Source organism: Tursiops truncatus, chromosome 11 (assembly GCF_011762595.2).
Source record: "Tursiops truncatus isolate mTurTru1 chromosome 11, mTurTru1.mat.Y, whole genome shotgun sequence".
Taxonomy (NCBI): Eukaryota; Metazoa; Chordata; class Mammalia; order Artiodactyla; family Delphinidae; genus Tursiops; species Tursiops truncatus.
This window is the reverse complement of record NC_047044.1, coordinates 22745735-22759902: the sequence shown is the minus strand read 5'-3', so window position 1 is coordinate 22759902 and position 14168 is coordinate 22745735. Positions and strand designations below refer to the sequence as shown.

Here is a 14168-nt window from a genome sequence, read left to right as displayed (position 1 = left end):
TAAATTTAAGAAAATTGAAATCATATCAAGTATGTTTTCTGACCCCAACGCTATGAGACTAGATATCAATTACAGGAAAAAAAAAAAACTGTAAAAGATACAAATACATGGAAGCTAAACAATATACCACTCAATAACCAAGAGATCACTGTAAGAAACCAAAGAGGAAATCAAAAAATACCTAGAAACAAATGACAATGAAAACACGATGACGCAAAACCTAAGGGATGCAGCAAAAGCAGTTCTAAGAGGGAAGTTTAGAGCAATACAATCCTACCTCAAGAAACAAGAAAAATTTCAAATAAACAACTTAAACTTACACCTAAAGCAATTAGAGAAAGAAGAACAAAGAAAACCCAAAGTTAGCAGAGGGAAAGAAATCATAAAGATCAGATCAGAAATAAAAGAAAAACAAATGAAGGAAACAATAGCAAAGATCAATAAAACTCAAAGCTGGTTCCTTGAGAAGATACACAAAATTGGTAAACCATTAGCCAGACTCATCAAGAAAAAAAGAGAGAAGACTCAAATCAACAGAATTAGAAATGAAAAAGGAGAAGTAATAACAGACACTGAAGAAATACAAAGAATCATGAGAGATAACTACAAGGAACCATATGCCAATAGAATGGACAACCTGGAAGAAATAGACAAATTCTTAGAAAAGCACAACCTTCTGAGACTGAATGAGGAAGAAATAGAAAATATAAACAGACCAATCACAAGCACTGAAATTGAAACTGTGATTAAAAATCTTCCAACAGGAATTTCCTGGTGGCGCAGTGGCTGAGAGTCTGCCTGACGATGCAGTGGACACAGGTTCGTGCCCCAGTCCGGGAAGGTCCCACATGCCGCGGAGTGGCTGGGCCCATGAGCCATGGCCGCTGAGCCTGCACGTCCGGAGCCTGTGCTCCGCAACAGGAGAGGCCACAACAGTGAGAGGCCCACATACCGCCAAAAAAAAAAAAAAAAAAAAAAAAAAAAAACTTCCAACAAACAAAAGCCCAGGATCAGATGGCTTCACAGGTGAATTCTATCAAACATTTACAGAACAGCTAACACCTATCCTTCTCAAACTCTTCCAAAATATAGCAGAGGGAGGAACACTCCCAAACTCATTCTATAAGGCCACCATCACCCTGATACCAAAACCAGACAAAGATGTCACCAAAAAACTACAGGCCAATATCTCTGACAAACACAGATGCAAAAATCCTCAACAAAATACTAGCAAACAGAATCCAACAGCACATTAAAAGGATCAGACACCATAATCAAGTGGGATTTATCCCAGGAATGCAAAGATTCTTCAATATATGCAAATCAATCAATGTGATAAACCATATTAAAAAATTGAAGGATAAAAAAACCATATGATAATCTCAATAGATACAGAAAAAGCTTTTGACAAAATTCAACACCCATTTATGATAAAAACTCTCTAGAAAGTAGGCATAGAGGGAACCTACCTCAACATAATAAAGGCCATATATGACAAACGCACAGCCAACATCATTGTCAATGGTGAAAAACTGAAACATTTCCTCTGAGATCAGGAACAGGACAGGGCTGCACACTCTCACCCCTATTATTCAACATAGTTTTGGAAGTTTCAGCCACGGCAATCAGAGAAGAAAAAGAAATAAAAGGAATCCAAATTGGAAAGGAAGAAATAAAGCTGTCACTGTCTGCAGATGCCATGATACTATGCATAGAGAAGCCTAAGGATGCTACCAGAGGATTGCTAGAGCTAATCAATGAATTTGGTAGAGTAGCAGGATACAAAATTAATACACAGAGATCTCTTGCATTCCTATACACTAATGAAAAATCTGAAAGAGAAATTAAGGAAACATTCCCATTTACCACTGCAACAAAAAGAATAAAATACCTAGGAATAAACCTACCTAAGGAGACAAAAGACCTGTATGCAGAAAACTATAAGACGCTGATGAAAGAAATTAAAGATGATACAAACAGATGGAGATATACACTACATTCTTGGATTGGAAGAATCAACATTGTGAAAATGACTATACTACCCAAAGCAATCTACAGACTCAATGCAATCCCTATCAACCTACCAATGGCATTTTTCACAGAACTAGAACAAAAATTTTCACAATTTGTATGGAAACACAAAAGAGCCCGAGTAGCCAAAGCAATCTTGAGAAAGAAAAACGGAGCTGGAGGAATCAGGCTCCCTGACTTGAGACTATACTACAAAACTACAGTAATCAAGACAGTATGGTACTGGCACAAAAACATAAATATCGATCAATGGAACAGGATAGAAAGCCCAGAGATAAACCCACACACATATGGTTACCTTATCTTTGATAAAGGAGGCAAGAATACACAATGGAGAAAAGACAGCCTCTTCAATAAGTGGTACTGGGAAAACTGGACAGCTACATGTAAAAGAATGAAATTAGAACACTTCCTAATGCCATACACAAAAATAAACTCCAAATGGATTAAAGACCTAAATGTAAGGGCAGACACTATAAAACTCTTAGAGGAAAACATAGGCAGAACATTCTATGACACAAATCACAGCAAGATCCTTTTTGACCCACCTCCTAGAGAAACGGAAATAATAACAAAAATAAGCAAATAGGACCTAATGAAACTTAAAAGCTTTTGCACAGCAAAAGAAACCACAAACAAAACAAAAAGACAATCCTCAGCATGGGAGAAAATATTTGCAAATGAAGCAACTGACAATGGGTTAATCTCCAAAGTATACAAGCAGCTCATGCAGCTCAATACCAAAAAAACGAACAACCCAATCCCAAAATGGGCAAAAGACCTAAATAGACATTTCTCCAAAGAAGATATACAGATTGCCAGCAAACACATGAAATGATGTTCAACATCACTAATCATTAGAGAAATGCAAATCAAAACTACAATGAGGTATCACCTCACACTGGTCAGAATGGCCATCATCAAAAAATCTACAAACAATAAATTCTGGAGAGGGTGTGCTGAAGAAAAGGGAACCCTCTTGCACTGTTGGTGGGAATGTAAATTGATACAGCCACTATGGAGAACAGTATGGAGGTTCCTTAAAAAACTAAAAATAGAACTACCATATGACCCTGGAAACCCACTACTATACCTTGAGAAAACCATAATTCAAAAAGAGTCATGTACCACAATGTTCCTTGCAGCTCTATTTACGATAGCCAGGACATGGAAGCAACCTAAGTGTCCATCGACAGATGAATGGATAAAGAAGATGTGACACATATATACAATGGAATATTACTCAGCCATAAAAAGAAACGAAATTGAGTTATTTGTAGTGAGGTGGATAGACCTACAGTCTGTCATACAGAGTGAAGAAAGTCAGAAAGAGAAAAACAAATACTGTATGCTAACACGTATATATGGAATCTAAAAAAAATAGTTCTGATGAACCTAGTGGCAGGACAAGAATAAAGACGCAGACGTAGAGAATGGACTTGAGGACACAGTGTGGGGAGGGGAAGCTAGGACAAAGTGAGAGAGTAGCATTGACATATATACAGTAGCAAATGTAAAATAGCTAGTGGGAAGCAGCTGCATAGCACAGGGAGGTCAGCTCGGTGCTTTGCAACCACTTGGAGGGGTGGGATAAGGAGGGTGGGAGGGAGACCCAAGAGGGAGAGGATATGGGGATATACGTATGCATATAGCTGATTCACTTTGTTATACAGCAGAAACTAACACACCATTGTAAAGCAATTATACTCCAATAAAGATGTTTAAAAAAAAAGAAAAAAAATGGAGCAATAAAAAAATCTTAAAAAAAAAAGCAAGCAAGAAAGAAATAGAATGGAGACTTATTTTCAATCAAGAGTGCAGATAATCTAATTCATGTTCCTCTTCTGTCCCATTTCAGAGCCTTCTGGTAGCAAAAGATACACCGCCTACCTGTTGTCACAGGAGGATACTCAGAGGAGCTGTGGTTGGTATTAGGAGTGTGGTTTCAAGAAATAAGGAGGAGAAAAAACAAAAAAAAACAAGAACTTACATTGCTAGCATCAGAAGATAGGGGAAAAAAAAAAAAGAAGGAGGAGAAATTGACCATCTCCTCTACCAAGGGAAATCATCACACGGGGCATGGACAACCCTAAGAATTAATAAAGAGCAAAAAGCTGGGGACTATCAGGGAAGGGCATTACTACCTTGGGTGAGCTGTCCTAAAGTCAAGGCTTAGAAAAACAACATCGGGATACCTGGTTGTTACCACAAACGCAGGCTGCAATCCCCAGTTGAACTTCACCCATAATAAAGCTGTTTTTTAAAAAATCTCCATCTAAATACTGCATCTACTTCTCGAATGGTTTGAAAGATGGAAGAGGAAAAGATGTGATTAAAACCAGAACAGACACACTTAGAAAACCTTCAAGCAGAACACGTCTTTCAAATATAATCTTAGAACCTGAAAATATAAAGCGAATAAAATTGGAATTATTTTAGTAAAAGGAGAGAAAAGGAAGTTAGGAAGCCCATCCACTCAGCATGCCCCTCACCTCCTGCAGAGCCTCTGAGTGCTCTTTGGAGCACAGCTTGAATATCACTGCCTTAAAGAATTAGAATCACTGGCCATTTAATGCATATGGTGAAATGGCCATTTTTAAGGACCTATAGGTTGACCAAGGACCTATGAGCTGCTCTGGTTCAAAACCCTGAGCACAACAGATCAGATTAATTGTCTCAGGAATCTGGGGAGAACACACACACAAGGAAATAAGGCTGTTAAATGTAGGTGACCCTGAAAGGGTACTAAGAAGGGTCATGAACTTGAAAAGAACCATAAAGCGTAAGTAAAATGAAGAAGCAAAAGCTGTAAGAGGAAAAATCTAACCCAGCAGTTAAGTCAGAAGGAAGCAAGACGTGCAGAAAGTGAGTCCCATTAATAGTGAAGCATTAGAGTAGAAATCTACCAACAGTTGTAGCTGAGGTCCCTTCACTGGGCATTTGGGGATTCCTTCCTCGCCCGGCACATAGTAGGCACTCAAGAAATAGATACTTTGAGAATTGAAAACAAAGGTCATTTGAGTCTTGTCCCATTCTCCAGTCCCTGCTCTTCTTGGAGCCTTGGTGTTTGCTTTCCCCAGGTTCCCACGTGCGTCCTCCTCACAACACGCTCCTCACTGCTTGGCAGCTTGAATGAGAATTTCTTCACACCAAAGCAAGAGTGTGACTGAAGCAGGGACATACCGCATTTAGGGTACTTTCAAAAAAATGAGGAATAGAGAACAGAACTTCTGGAAATATAGAACTAGAGCTCGGGACAGAGGCCAAGGCAAATGTTGATTTGAAGGCCACGCCCATAAAAGCGCTACAAAGCAGACACACAGAGAAAAGAGCTAAGCATAGTCCTGAGGAAATCCTTCACTTAGGGGAGAAGAGACAAAGGAAGCAAAGGAGACAGAAGCCATACTTACGGAAGGCCCCAGCCTGTTTTTTGCATCAGGCTCATATATAATCCTTTGCACTGACCACTCAAACAGGGCTGCTTTTATCTTATACAAAGCACTGTATAGTGGAATACCTCTTTCCCTGGCTTCAAATTTTCATGTAGAGGGACCGTCGCAAGACTAACAGTCCTGGCTTCTTGCCCTCCTCCTTACTCCCCAGGAGAGGAGGAATGACTTACCTAACTGATGAACAGGTAATAGGAACAGCTATAAAACAGGCTCAGTGGGGCAGACTGAGTAAATGCACTTGGGAATGACATATGAGTGACCCATTAGGCTCTGAGCTGTGTTCTGTAGTCTCAGCTCTGCAATAATCAACCTAAGAGGATCTTTTGAATCCATGTGCCAATCTGTCAACTGGTTCTAAAATTTGGGCAGGGCAAAGAAAGGCATTTTATTTTAATTTTCAGTCTGTTGCAGACTCATTACTCAGAAGCAGACTCTGAGACAGAGGTCAGCATGCAGGAAGTTGGTTGGGGAATGAGGGAAAAAAGCGGAAATACAGGACAAGAGGTTAGGCTGTGATGTCTCAGAGGGCTGCCAGATTTAGCCAATAAACATGCAGGGTGCCCAGTTAAATTCAAATTTCAGAGAAACAGCAAAAAGAATTTTAGCAGCAATATGTTCCATGCAATACTGGGGACATACTGATTCTAAAAATTTATTTGTTGTTTATCTAAAATTCAAATTTACCTAGACAGCCTGTATTTATTTTATCTGGCAACCCTAAAGCCTCAGCCACCCGGCATGGAGCTTTGGAGCTAGCAGAGCCCTTTCAACCTGCCGTGAGTTGGGCAAGGGTGCTGGGATGTTACAGCTCCACACAGGTTAGTCATTGGAGGCAGCTGCTCCCGGGAATAGGGTAGAAGCTTGAGCAAAGTGGTTCTCTTCAGCCACACGCAATTCCTGGAAAGGACTGGCAGCTAGAGAGTGTCAGCCAACTATGATCCCAACAGCAAGGGGAATAAGTCCTTCAGTCCTGGAGGGGGGATCTAGGTGGTACAAAACAGCTTCCACGCCCTACATCTCTCCCCAACAAAAAACCCTCTAACGATGAAACATTATTTATTTAGCCCCTTCTTTGTTTTCAGCAATGTGCTATGTCCCAGAGACACTTCTGCTCTTACTGAAAACTGTCAGCTGATGAAAAGAGAGAAGCCAATCTAAATATATATTTGGCGAATGAATTCTCAATTTTTTATATTGAGATTCTCATATTTACTTTTTTCCTTGGTTTTTTGATATGTGTGGACCCTGTTTCAATTTTTTGTTCAAAAATATTTTTTTGAAGACACATTTAATCCTATTACCATTCCCAAATAAAAAATTTACCGTAAGTTAGGGAAACAGGATAATTCCTTAATTTGAAAAGGGGTTTCTACCAAAAACCTAAAACAAGTCTTGTTCTTTTCTTTTTTTTATTCGACTCTCTTTTTTAATTTAACTCGTTATCATAGAAATTTTCAAACATACACAAATATAGGGAAAATAGATTAATGAGTTCCATGTACCTATCACTCATCTTCAACAATTATCAATATTTTGCCAATTTCCAAATATCATTCTGAAAAATAAAATATTAGACCACATCTCCATAAAAGTCAGGAACAATATAATATGATGCCTACTTTTATGGTCAATAATTTTGTCCTAGAGTTACTGGTCAATACAAAAAGATCAGCACAAAAGAAATAAGTATGAATATTGGCAAAGTAGACAGATACCTAGAAAATCCAAGGCAATCACATAATATCTGTATGGACTAATTAAATTTTTCAGAAACATAAAAACAAGATTAACATATAAAAATCTACAGGGGCTTCCCTGGTGGCACAGTGGTTGAGAATCCACCTGCCAATGCAGGGTACACGGGTTCAATCCCTGGTCCAGGAAGATCCCACATGCCGCGGAGCAACTAAGCCCGTGTACCACAACTACTGAGCCTGCGCTCTAGAGCCCGTGAGCCACAACTACTGAGCCCACGTGCCACAAGTACTGAAGCCTGTGTGCCTAGAGCTCGTGCTCTGCAACAAGAGAAGCCACTGCAATGAGAAGCCTGCACACTGCAATGAAGACTAGCCCCCGCTCGGCGCAACTAGAGAAAGCCCGTGAGCAGTAATGAAGACCCAATGCAGCCAAAAATAAATAAAATAAATTTATAAAATATAATAATAATAAAATAAAAATCTACAGCCTTTCTATAATCAACAAAAACTTATTTGAAAATGTAATAGAGAAGAAAGCCAAATTCGATTCCAATGAAACCTTGAATTACTTAGGAAAAAACTTAAAAGTATGAAATTTATTGAAGATAACCATATAATTTTAATGAAGGCTGTGAAAGATATTCCTAGATAAAAAGGTTCAACATTATACAGATATTAATACTCCCCAAGTTAAATAAAAACTGTGATGCAATTTTAGTCAAAATTCCAACAGGATATTTTATAGAGTTGGCAAGTTAGTTTTAAAGTTCATCTATGAGATGTGCCAAAAAGTCAACATTTTTTTTTTTAGAAAAATGAACAAGAAACAGGACTTACTTTGCCAAGTATCAAAATGTATTATGAAGTCACAATAATTGAAATAATGTGAAAAACATTATTGTGAAAAACAGCCAATGATCTTAGAATGTGATAAATGAGGCACTTAAAATCATACAGGTACTGACAGATTATTTAATAAATGGTGTTGGGACAAGGAGCTATCCATTTGAAAAAAAGGAAAACTAAATGCCTTCCTCACACCATACTTAAAAATAAATTCCAACATGTATTTAAGATGTAAATTTTTTTAAGGATAAAAGAAAAATGGGAAAATATATCTATAATCTTGGGAGGAGAAAACTGTCTTGACAAAACATAAAACCCAAAATATATTATGTGTATGGCAGAAGACATAAAGTCGAAAAGCAAGCAAATTATGACAAAATATATTTGCAACTGATATAATACAATTTTATACTTTATTTTACTTTGTATACATATATATCAGTTTATCTGAATTATTTAAATATAGACAAATATATTAAATAGATATATATTCATACAAAGAACCTATCAATCAGTAAAAAACAACCCTATAGTTGAGGTCTATCCCTATGGGGCTTTTCCTGTAGACTCACATTGCTGGAAATGCCTCACAGAGTAACTGTGTGGTTTTGCTTCACTCACAGAACTATTTGTTAGATCTTCGGAAAGAACTACAACATCTGCTAAAAGTATGAAAGCCCTAGTAGTTAAATTTTTTTACCTTAGGTATTGGCATATCCCACAGTCTATATCATTCTTGGAGCGAATATGATTTGAACTCAGTTTTAGAGGGTGTCTGAAAACCAGGCAAATCCATCTACTCTGAGCCTATAAGTGGTCCTAAAGTAAATTACATGAAGAATGCCCAAGATTCTAGTGGGGAAATGTTTGATGTTATCAATGTGTCCATATTCAAGTGGAGACAAAAGAAGTCCAACTAAAAGAATTATGGGCTAAAAGATAGGACAACTGTGGATTAAGCATAGCTTCTTTTTAAAAGGGCTGTCTTGAAGATAAACCCTGACTCAAACTTTGGAGGAACTAAGGTGACCTTGATGGACAGTGGAGGCGATCACATGTAAAATTCTTTAAATAAAAATGTATTGACTTTAGTTGAGGGATAAATCAAGAGCCTTGGATGAGCATACATATACTACTCTATACATGTAGTAGAAAAAAGAACTACTTGTACTATATACAAGATAGATAACCAACAAGGACCTACTGTATAGCACAGGGAACTCTACTCAATATACTGTGATAACCCATATGAGAAAAGAATCTAAAAAAGAATAAAAAGGGAATTCCCTGGCAGTCCAGTGGTTAGGACTCTGCCAAGGAAGGGCATGGGTTCAATCCCTGATTGGGTAACTGAGATCCCACATGCCACGCAGCGTGATCATTAAATAAATAAATAAATAATAAAAAAGAATAAATATATGTAAATGTATTCAATATAACTGAATCACTTTGCTGTACACCTGAAACTAACACAACATTGTAAATCAACTATATTCCAATAAAATTAAAATATTTTTAAAAATTTATTGACTTTAAATAATTTGCCTAATGTTATAAATAATATTTTTAAACCCTTTACACTATAAAAAAAATTGACCATCTAATTAAAAATTACCCAACTGGGGCTTCCCTGGTGGCACAGTGGTTGAGAAGCCGCCTGCCAATGCAGGGGACATGGGTTCAAGCCCTGGTCCGGGAAGATCCCACATGCCACAGAGCAACTAAGCCTGTGCACCACTCCTACTGAGCCTGTACTCTAGAGCCCGCGAGCCACAACTACTGAAGCCCACGCACCTGGAGCCCATGCTCTGCAACAAAAGAAGCCACTGCAATGAGAAGCCTGCACACCGCAACGAAGAGTAGCCCCCGCTCGCCGCAACTAGAGAAATCCCACGTGTAGCAACGAAGACCCAACGCAGCCATAAATAAATAAATAAATAAATAAATAAATAAATAAGAAAGGAAATAGGTAAAGAATATAAGCATACAACTTGCAGATGACAAGATACAAATGTTCAAAACCACATATGAAATATTGTTCATATGAATAAACTCAGTTAATAAAATAATGAGATAAAAAGTTAAGAGTAAGTTAATAAATCAAGTTAATAAGATAATGAGGTGTCAATTTTTTAATATATTTATTTATTTATTTTTGGCTGCATTGGGTCATTGTTGCTGTGCACGAGCTTTCTCTAGTTGCGGCGAGCAGGGGCTACTCTTCTTTGCAGTGAGCAGGCTTCTCATTGCAGTGGCTTCTCTTGTTGCAAAGCATGGGCTCTAGGCACGCAGGCTTCAGTAGTTGTGGCACGCGGGCTCAGTAGTTGTGGCGCACAGGCTTAGCTGCTCTGCAGCATGTGGGATCTTCCCGGAACAGGGCTCGAAGCCGTGTCCCCTGCATTGGCAGGCAGATTGTTAACCACTGCACCACCAGGGAAGTCCCAAGGCATCAATTTTTGACTATCATTCTAAGTCAGAAACTGTAAAGGGCCCGTGATTTTACCCTACCTGCAAGCTAACAAATTAGCTTACCACAGTATAATATACATTCTGACAAAAGAATATAAGGCACCCCCCTAAACAAAATAGATGCTCTGATCAGCAAATACATGTATAAAAGCTGTTCAGTGCTTATGTTCCTACTTTTAAGCAATTGGCATTCTGGTATATGCATCAGTCTCCTAGAAGTTTGGTTAGTGTGAGTCAATCACCACATATATGATCAACTCTGAATATTAACTGATACAGTGATATTCTTGGACCTGCAAGTCTGGGAACAGAGTCAGGACCCATATTGATTACATCAAGGTACTGTCGACCTGCTGGGCAATCAGCCTTTCCCAAAGACATCTATCTCTCTGATCCTTTGCAGGCCTTCATCAAATCAGAATATTTTCAGCTGTTGCTCTTTTGAGATCACTTCCAACCTCTCTCATTATCATAGTCATTTCCAGTTTGTTAGTACTGGTTAAAAAATACCATCCAAACTTGAACACACTACTCCAGACACAATCTGAACAGCACAGAGTATATCATCTGCACTGGACCCTATTCTTGTCTGAATGTGCCCTAAATACGAACTGGCTTTTTCACCAGTTGCTATACTTGTAGAATCTTCTCAAATTTGTATTTAACCCCAACTCCCAAGTCTTTTTCACATAGGAAAGGAAGATAATAAACGTAGATGAGAGCTTGTGCTGTGGAATCAGACTTCCTAAGTTTGAATTCTTGCTCTGTGGTGTGCTGACTAGGTAATGTTGAGAAAGTTACTTCTTGTCTTTAAACCTTAATTTTCTCACCTGTAAAATAGCAGTGATAACAAGAACATCCACCTCAAAGGTTTATTGTAAGGATTAAGTAATTTACCTCAGGAGAACGACTTGGTATAATGCAGGCTATTTCCCATGCATCCCACATTGCACTGAATACATCCTATTTAATCCTCACAAGAATATTATGATGTACATATTATTGCATCCATTTTACAGATGGGAAATCTGAAGTGCATAGAGTTTAAGTAGCTCGCCTAAGGTCAAAGAGTTGCTAAGTGGCAGAGCCAGGGTTGCAGTAAGTTCTTCCTGACTTCTAGTTCTCTCTCTTGCACCATTTAGATGCATTCTTCCCCTTCCTGTATTTCTACATTTTTTAAGCCTTTACAGAGCATAATAAACAGCTAGGAGTACAAGCTCTTGGGGCAGACTGCCTTGTTTGATAAACTGGAACAAGTTACTTAATCTCTACTTAAATGATCTGGGATAAGTTACTGAACTTCTCCATGCCTCAGTTTCCCTATCTGTAAAATAAGAATTTTATTTAGCAATACCTAACTCAGAGATTTCAGAGCTGATTAAGTAAGACAGCATTTAACACAGTGTCTATCCACTGGCTAGTACACAATAGACGTTAGCTGTGTTATTCCCTTCCCACTCCAGGTCACCTTGCCAATACCAGCCAAGTCTGCTTAGGAAACCATCCTAGAGTATTTCCAGGGATCCACATCAAATTTACAAAATTTCTCCGAACTCTCTCAAACACATACTTTCCTATATCTATCAGACTATGTCTAGAGTTCTTTTACTCACTTTTATGAAATCCAAGATGATAGGGTTGAAAAGAGGGAGAAATAAAGGCCATCGTAACTCATAATATGCATAATAAGGCCCAGAAATAATAGAAAGTTGGCTTCAGCTATGACTCATCAAGGGCTATTTGCATCAGTTCCTCCTGCTTTACCACAACTCACTCCTCTTATTGCTCAGCCCTATATATTTATCAACCGCAACTCACATTTGTGAGTACTGATTACAAAATGTTCTTTTGTACATCGGCCCAGCTGCCAGGAGATCCCACCCCCACACTCAGAAAAAATGGGTTCAGATAAGTAAGCTTTCAGTATTTCAAGGCTGAAGGAGAAGGAACTCATAAACCCCACATAAGTTCTGTGAGATATTTATTACTGTCCCCATTTTACGGCTGAGGAAGACGGGGCTTGTCAAGGCCATTATTTGTATTTTACCCAAATCACTGAGTTGATTAGGGGTAGAGATAAGAGTTGACCCAGATCTCCCACAATGCCACTCCAGGCAGAAAGACCCTGTGGGTTGCCAATAGCAATGCTTCCCAAATTGGTCCTCCATCCACATGGCACCTACAACAGTTTTGCAATACCTTCCTACCTCCTATGGGACTATTTACTTAATTTTTTTTAATCAATGTACTTTTTGCTACCTAAATTAGTTAGAGAATTCCCGTCTAAATAGTAACGACTGTGAAACAACAGGTTTTATACACCATGTATATTTTATATAATAAATTTTAAGTGTATTCATTTCCTAGGGCTGCCATAACAAAATACTATAAAACTGGGTAGGTTAAAACAACTGAAATTTATTCTCTCACTAGTCAAGAAGCCAGAAGTTCAAAATAACGGTGTCAATAGCGTTGGTTCCTCCTGGAGGAGAAACTATTCCACACCCCCTCTCCTAGCTTTTTGATGTCCCTTGGCTTGTACAGACATCATTCCAATCTCTACCTCAGTATTCACATGAGCTTTTTCTCTCTGTATGTCTCTGTCCAAATCGCCCTCTCCCTTCTCTTATAAAGTCATTGGATTCAAGGCCCACTCTAAGATTATTTCATCTCAAGATCCTTAACGAATTACATCTGCAAAGACCCTGCTACCAAATAAGGTCACATTCTGAGGTCCTGGGTGAAGTTCTGGAATTTTGAGAGGAACACAGTTCAACCCACTACAACATGTGAATAACGACTACAATTTTTTTGAAAGTTTATCCACACACCACCAAAAATCATCTCGCATTCTGATAGTGGCTTGCAAATCACGCTAGGGAGACACTGATGTACACAATATTTGGAGGTCCTTGGGCACCTCCCCTAGCTCTAAAAGCAGCAGATTTTATAGTCAAGGTGGTTGCACTTCCTTCACTACATTTGAACCAATGTATGTTTTGGTAAATCAAGAAGTTAGTCCCCTAGATAGAGCTGATTCTCTGGTTTTGAGATTTCAAGAAATATTATTAATAATATATTGTTTCAAGTGTTATTTCAAGAAGGTAGATGAACACTAGCTTATTGCATGATTCATTATTTTCTGAAATCAGCAGCTGGGCACGTACAGGTCTCTGTGGGATTGTATTTGGGGATTTAATTAAGTCTTCTCTCCACAGAGGAAACCAAAGCCAATTTAAAAGAAGCCATTGGGCAACACTGGACATTGTGAAATTCCATTTTGTGCAGAAAGGCAGGATGCCTGAGAGCATGGTACTCAGGAACCCAGAGTAAGCCCAATAACATTCGGAAGACCTTACTCTTCTAAGTGCACAGACTTCATCCCTCTCTAAAGGTATGCATTGGATAAAGGAAATTAAAGATCTCCGGGAAGACATTTTTACTGATCATTCTTCTTTTTAACTTAGATGCTTTTTTGCTCCAAAATCTTAAAAATTATCATTTATCAAAAACATAAGAGGGCAAACTGTCTTAAATTAAAAATTATCAGATGGTGGAGATCAATTATTGCATGGGCTTAAGGCAAAATATTATAAAAGATGTATAAGAGCAGGGCTTCCCTGGTGGCGCGGTGGTTGAGAGTCCGCCTGCCGTTGCAGGGGACACGGGTTCG

The 14168-nt window shown here is 38.5% G+C and overlaps 1 long non-coding RNA gene and 1 other non-coding gene across 2 annotated transcripts in view; one reads left to right on the top strand and one right to left on the bottom strand.

The window, feature by feature from the left end:
• The window catches only part of LOC109552922 (uncharacterized), a 617019-nt gene that overhangs the window by 566955 nt on the left and 35896 nt on the right, over nucleotides 1-14168 (bottom strand). The window lies entirely within an intron of this gene.
• LOC117314365 (small nucleolar RNA SNORA18) lies at nucleotides 8559-8687 on the top strand. The gene has a single exon (XR_004529112.1). It is a non-coding gene; the product is annotated as a small nucleolar RNA SNORA18 (small nucleolar RNA).